Raw genomic sequence first — 7,548 nt, 5'->3', positions numbered from 1 at the left:
GCATGACTGGGGCACACAGCAGGATGACCGCAGCTGATAAACAGGACTGCAAGCCAGCAGGAGGCTCCCTTTGGGGACTCTAAGAAATAATTTAGGGGGAATTTCCAAGGGTCCTGAGGTCTTCTAGTGGAGGTGGAGTCAGGACAAGAAAAAATCCCCTGACTTTTCAGTGTCACTTTCAGGTGAACTCTGTCTTATTAGCAGTCCCCAAAAAGCAGAATGTGAGCCAAGGATTGGGAGCAAGTAGTCCATGTGAGAGGTGATCCTACGGGATCCTAGCCTGGGCATGGGCAAGTGAGTCAGGGATGGGAGGACCCAGTGCCTTATCAAGCTGCCTGTATGGGCTGTTTAAGTGCGGTCCCCTGGAGCACTGCAGGAGTTGTGTAACAGAAAACACCAAGGGTTATCCCATCTGAGGGCGGGGGAGCTGGAGTATTTATACACCAACCCCAGCCAATCATTGGTGAGGATGGCTCCCAGGGGCCTGGTGAGTGGGCAGCAAAGCTGGCTTTCGCAGCAAAAGTTCAGATAGAAATGAAGGTGCCAGCCGTCAGAAGGTACAGGGGATACGGGCAGGGCACAGGTGGTATCCATTTCACTAAGAAAGAGTGAAGTCACCTTTGTTCTTCCTGTGGCGTCTTCCTGAGGCTCTACCCCAAGATCCTCAAAGTTGATTTCACACTTCCTGGCTCTCTGGGAGTGGGCTGGAAAGTCCTTGCCATGGTCTCAGACTAGTCTCGTGTAGAATATGTTTATGGCTTGCCTATATCTTTACTACTCCTTCATTCATCATTTCATTTAATAGACCCTCAATCATTTATTGGGTCTCTTCTATTTAGCAGGCATTGAGCCAGGGGCTGGGGTACAAAATCAGATAAAACACAGTCTCTGCTCTGAAGTATTTTATAAAGCAGTGCTCCAGTTTTTGGAGAGGTGTTAAATGCCAAACAAGATATTGTGTTAAATAAGTTTGGAAAGCTTTGCAAAGTATCACCTCTCTTGGATAATCACAAGGCACACTGACATATCAAAGGCTTTAAGAAGGACTGAAAAAAAGAAATCTGTGTAACAATTTTACCCAGGATTTTCCAAACTTATTTGACACTGGAACTTTTTTATACCAAATTGACTATATTAATAGCCCAAGGAACTAGAATTCTGTGGAACACACTCAAACAAAGCTATTGGATTTCCATCCAATCCTTTGAAAACTTGAATAGAACAAAAAGGCTGAATAAGGGAGAATTCACTCTCTCTGTCCTATGGTCTTCTGACTTTGGACTTCAACTTGGGATAGATCTTACACCATTGACTCCCCCGGGTCTCCAGCCTACTGACTGCACATCTTGGGACTTCTCAGCCTCCATAATTGTGGAGTTTATTATAAGGAATTGCTAATTCCATAAAATAAACATGTATATTTATTTATATTTATATTTATGCATATATGTATACACATTTGTTTATTCATATATGTATACATATTTATATTTACATATGTATCATATATGTATATATCCTGTTTGTTCTTTTTCCCTGGAGAACCCTGACTAGTATAGATGTGGTACAGATTTTTGGCAAAATGGTCCATGGAGCCTCATAATTCACAGAGTGCTTTGCGGATGAATAATTGTTTTTAAAAAAAAATTTTTTTTTCAACATTTATTTATTTTTGGGACAGAGAGACACAGAGCATGAATGGGGGAGGGGCAGAGAGAGAGGGAGACACAGAATCGGAAGCAGGTTCCAGGCTCTGAGCCATCAGCCCAGAGCCTGACGCGGGGCTCGAACTCACGGACCGCGAGATCGTGACCTGGCTGAAGTCGGACGCTTAACCGACTGCACCACCCAGGCGCCCCCACGGATGAATAATTGTAACAGAAACCTCGAGTCCTTCACATTAATCCCCTGCTCCGAGATAGAGTCACCATCTCATTCCTTGGTGAGTTGGCAGTTCTTTGTTCTAGGAAACATGTAAATTATACATTCACTAAGAACACTATAAAGTCTGATGGGGGGAAAGTCCAAATAGTGGAAACACTGTTACAGTCATTACACTTAATTTTGAGGCTAATTTTATTGCAATATTCTCCTTAAGTTATGTTTCTTGACTTTGTCCATAATCATTACGAGTTAAGCACCTACAGGACATCAGCATATGGCTCATTAATGAATCAACAGTGCATGACCAAGAAGTGTGGAGGTTGGTATTTATTTTGAGATCATAGGGAGAAAAGTTAAGCCCAGAGATATTTGTTTTCTGGAAAACTTGCACTCTTGTGTGTTAGAGGGACAGGAATCTTCTTAATTTAATGGTTTTCTCCTGACTGTCCTATTTATTCCCACCACAAATCTAAAACTATAAATAGGGTTTAAATAATGCCTTCCTGGCTATTTACTACACAGTCAATTTTGTACTTTTAATTAGAGATTTTCAAAGAGCTTCATACCATTTTACTCTTGCAGCCAAACAACAGAGGGTGTGGCCTTTCCACAAAGAATGATTTTCTGTACTTCTTATCCAAGAAAAGACACAGGCAGGAAGAAACTAAAAAGCCATGCCTCTGACTTGAGGGGAAGTCCCACATAAAAGATGATAAGAAATTCTTCCAAGAACTTTAAAAAGATGTATGCTAACAACATAATACAGTATAAGGCTAGAGCCTGGTGGAATACCTGATCAGGGAGCCTATTAATCTCCCTTCCTTGCTTCCTACTTCTACCAAAAACAGTTCTGCAAAAAACGGGTGGCTGAATTGCTGGCATGTGGACAACACTCCATCTAGTGGTGAACAGGAGAATTGCAAAAATACCTTCACAGATCACGTGCCAAACTATTCCAAAACTGGATTTCAGACCTAAGTTATCTGTGCCAGTGGTTCTCAGACTTTGCTACGCAATAAAAGTCACTAGGGGAGCTTGTAAAAATCTGATGCCCAGTCTCCGCAACCACACCAATTAAATCATAATCTCCCGGAGTGCAGCCCAGGCATCAACATGTTAAAAACTCCTCAGATGATTCTAGTGAAAGAACCAGCGATCTTTGCAAACAAAACAATGCATTAAAATGTAGAAAAACTTCCTATGCGTATTTCATGCTAAACGTTTCATAAAAATATTTCACGAATAGTGGTTTCTTCTTTTTCTCCTCCTCCTTCTCCTTCTTTTTCTTTCTCCTTTTCTTCTGCTTTAAAATGGGATCATTTTAAAAAGCGGGGTCAATATGCAGCACACCAGAGAGGTTATGAACACAGACTTGAATCCAAGCGCTTGGGTTCCAATCTCAACATTTATCTGCTCTGTGACAGCTTCCCATCAACAAACCAGGACTGATGGGAGCCCAACTTCATTAGTCAGTTTTCATGTTTCCATGAGTAAGTAAATACCTGTGAATCCCTTAGAACTGACCCTACTGCATAATAAATGTTATTTAAATGTATACTATTAAGAGTCATTAACATTACTTTGCAACTTACTTTTTCAACTTAAATCTATTACAGATATCTCATAATATCCACAATAGATCTAACTCATTCTTCAGTAGCTGCAAAAAACCATCTGTGAACATATGTCCTTTCAAGTATATCATCCACCAAATGGAAATGTTGGAGTAAATGGTATAAAGGTTTGACATTTTAATTGATGCTACCAACCAGTTTCCTTTACCAAAAAGGAAGGAATCCACCCTCCCACGAGCATTGTATAAGACAGTCTGTTTCCTCTACCAGCCTTTTAATTCTTGACAATATGATTGGTAAAAAAAAATGCTATCATACTGATGTAAGTTGTAGTTCCCTGTCCAGAAGAGAGTGAAGAGATCTTTTCAAATGTTTATTAGTTATTTTCATTTCTACTTTCATGTATTGCCTGGTCATACTCTTTGTTCATGTTTCATTGAGTTGAGGGTTTTTTTTTTTTTCTTTAAATCCGTTGCAAGAGCTCCTTGTATAATAAGGATATTAACTCATCAGTCAAAAAAGTTTCAAATATTTTTCCCATTTTTTTTTTTGCATTTTAACTTTTTATTGTCGAACTCGCTGGTCTTTCTCCTGATGGATTCTAGATTTTCTGCACTGTAGAAGTCTCTCTTGCCTTCCCAATCTTGAGGCTATGCAAATTTTCTCCTAAGATGCTTTCATTACTTTTTGGTTTATGTTTTCTGTTTCAAGTTTTAATCCCTTCATTATGATTTTATTTGTGGCTGGAGGTGGCGTTTTTTGGCAGATCAATAAGCAATTATGCCAATAACACCAATTAAAAAAGCTATCTTCTCCCCACTGAACAAAAATGCTATTGTTATCATGTGTTAAATTAAATATATCCTCATATCTTTTAGACTTGCTGGTCTTCTGATCTGTAAGCTTATTTATAAGCCAAATCATACAGTTTTTAAAAATGGTTATATTAGCACTGTAGAACATTTTAATACCTGGTAAAGCAATTCAACCTTGTTATTCTTTTTTGAAATTAAAGGTTTTTGTTGTCAATTCTAAGACATTTAGAATTTCTTCAATAGAAATGTTCAAATGCTTTTTGTAAAGCTCTAAGAAAACACATTGATATTCTGATTGGAAGTAATTTAAGGTAAATATTTATTTGGCAATCATTAACACTCTTATGATTATCAATTCTTCTCATCCAAGGATATGCTGGCCTCATCATTTGTTCAAATATTGTTTTTATGCCTTTAACAAAATGTTATAGCTTTCTTTAAGGGGGGGGTCTCATAATTTTTGGCAAATTTTTATAATGAAATAAGGTAATGCCCAGAAAGCATATAGTAACTATTTTTTTAAGGTTAGCTATTATTGTTGCTGTTACTCTTTTTTTTTTTAATTTGAGGGAGAGAGAGAGAGAGAGAGAGTGCAAGTTGGGGAGAGGAGCAGAGAGAGAGAGAATCTTAGTGTGGAGCCTGATGTGGGGCTCAATTCCACGATGCTGGGATCATGACCTGAGCCAAAATTAAAAGCTGGACACTCAACCAACTGAGCCACCCAGGCGTCCCTGTTGTTTTATTTTTATTATCTTTACTTATTCTCATTAAATAAAATTATAGAAAAGATAAAGCTTATAAAACTCCCTACTGATGAACTCACATGAATCCTCAATATTGTAAAAATGTCAATTCTCTTCAAAATTGATCTATAGACTCAATGTAACCTCAATAAAAATTCCAGAATTTGTGTGGTCAATTCACAAGTTGATTGTAAAATTTATACAGTAATAGAACTTTCCAAAAACAGGCAAGTGATCTTGAATAAAAAGAACAAAATAAGAGGACTTACACTACAGGATGTCAAGACTTATTATGAAGTTCAATCATTAAGACAATGTGTCACTGGAACAAGATTAGACAAATACCCAGTGGACCAGAATAGAAAGTCTAGAAGCACACATACATGCTCAGTTTATGACAAAGGTGACATTTTTGCCATCAGAGCAATGGAAAAGGATGATCTTTTCAGTAAATAGTGCTGAGTCAACTGGAAATCAATATGGACAAAATTTATGTTGATCTCTATAAATACTCTACACAAAAATCAATTCCAGATGGATTGTAGATCTAAATGTGAAAGGTAAAAATAGGAAAGCATATAAAAGATAATATAGGAGAATACCTTCATGAACTTGGGATAGGCAAAGATTTCTTGTATGAGACACAAAAACATAAAACCTGAAGTAAAAGATAGATAAATTGACCTACACTAAAATTAAGTACTTCTGTTCATGAAAGGATACCATCAGTTGGTTCAACATAAGAAAATCAAATAATGTATTATATCATATTAGAACAAAAGAGAATAGAATAAAAAATAAAAACAATATGATCATCTCAATAGCTACAGAAAAAGCATTTGACAAAATCCAATACCCTTTCCTGAAAAAAACACTCAACAAACTAGAAATAGAAGGGAGTTTCTTCAGTTTGATAAAGGACATCTGTGAAAACCCCACAACTAATACTATACTTAAGGTAGAAAGACCTAATGGTGAAATGGTGAAAGACGTAACATTCTCCTAAAATCAGGAACAAAGTAGAGTTTTTTACTCCCACCACTTCTATTCAACATTGTTCTAGAGGTTCTAATCAGGGCAATTAGGCAAGAAAGTAAAATAAAAGGCATCCAGATTGAAAAGGAAGAATTAAAACTCTCTCTTTTTGCAGATGGCATGATCTTACATATAGAAAATTTTAAGTAATACATATTAAGAAATCCACTAGAGATAATAATGAGTTCAGCAAGGTTGCAGGATAGAAGATCAAAAGATAAAAAAAAAAACAGTTGTATTCTATATACTAGCAATGACTAATCTGGAAATAAAATTTAAAATATTCCATTTACAATTGCATCACAGGAAATAACATACTTAGGCATAAATTTAACAAAAGAGATGCAAAATTTCCATACTAAAAACTACAAAATACTGTTGAAAGAAATTAAAGAAGACCTAAATAAATGGAAAGACATCCCATGTTTATGGATTGGGACATTTAATGTTGTAAAGATGGGAACACTCCTCAATTTGATCAACAGATTCAACATAATTCATATCAAAATCCCAGCTGCCTTTTCTGGAGCAATTGACAAGCTGATACAGAAATTCAAGAGACTCAGAATAGCCTGAACAATTTTAGAAAAAAAAAAAGAAGATGTATACTTTCTAATTTTAAAACTTACTACAAAGCTATAGCAATCAAGACAGTGTGGTACCGGCATAAGTATAGTCATATAGATCAATGGAATAGAATTGAGAAATAAACCCTTATATTTATGGTAATTTGATTTTGACAAGGATGCCAAGGTAATTCAATAAGCGAATAAATAATCTTTTCAACAAATAATGCTGGGACAACTGAATATCCACATGCAAAGAAATGAAATCAGACCTCTACCTCACACCATACCCAAAATTCACTCCAAATGGATCATAGACCAAAGCTAAAACTCAAAACTACAAAACCTTAGAAGAAAAACATAGGTATAAACCTGAATGAACTTGGATTTGGCAATGGTTTCTTAGATATAACACCAAAATCAAAAGCAACCAAAGAAAACAATAGATAAATTAGACTTCATCAAAATTAACAATCTTGTACTTCAAAGGACACTCTCAAGAAAGTGAGAAGACAGCCCACAGAATGGAAGAAAATATTTGCAAATTATATATGTGACACGGACTTGTGTCCAGAATATAAATAACTCTTATTACTCAATAATGAAAAAACAACCCAATTTAAAGATAGGCAAAGGAATTGAATAGACATTTCTCCAAAGAAGATGTACAAAAGGCCAGAAGGTACATGAAAAGATGCTAAACATCGTTGGTCATTAGGAGAATGCAAATCAAAACCACAATGAAATACCACTTCCCATCCTTCAGGATGGCATAACCAAAGAGACAGACAATAAACAAGTGTTAGCAAGAATGTGGGGAAATGGAAATCCTCATATCTTTTTTAAAATTTATTTTATTTTCTTTATTTATTTTTTGAGAGAGAGAACACACACAAACAGGGGAGGGGCTAAGAGGGAGAAAGAAAGAAAA

The sequence above is a fragment of the Lynx rufus genome, unplaced genomic scaffold (assembly GCF_022079265.1).
Source record: "Lynx rufus isolate CCGP_SWC_20201006 ecotype Redwood Valley unplaced genomic scaffold, mLynRuf1.p SCAF_21, whole genome shotgun sequence".
In the NCBI taxonomy this organism is placed as follows: Eukaryota; Metazoa; Chordata; class Mammalia; order Carnivora; family Felidae; genus Lynx; species Lynx rufus.
This window is presented reverse-complemented; position numbering follows the sequence as displayed.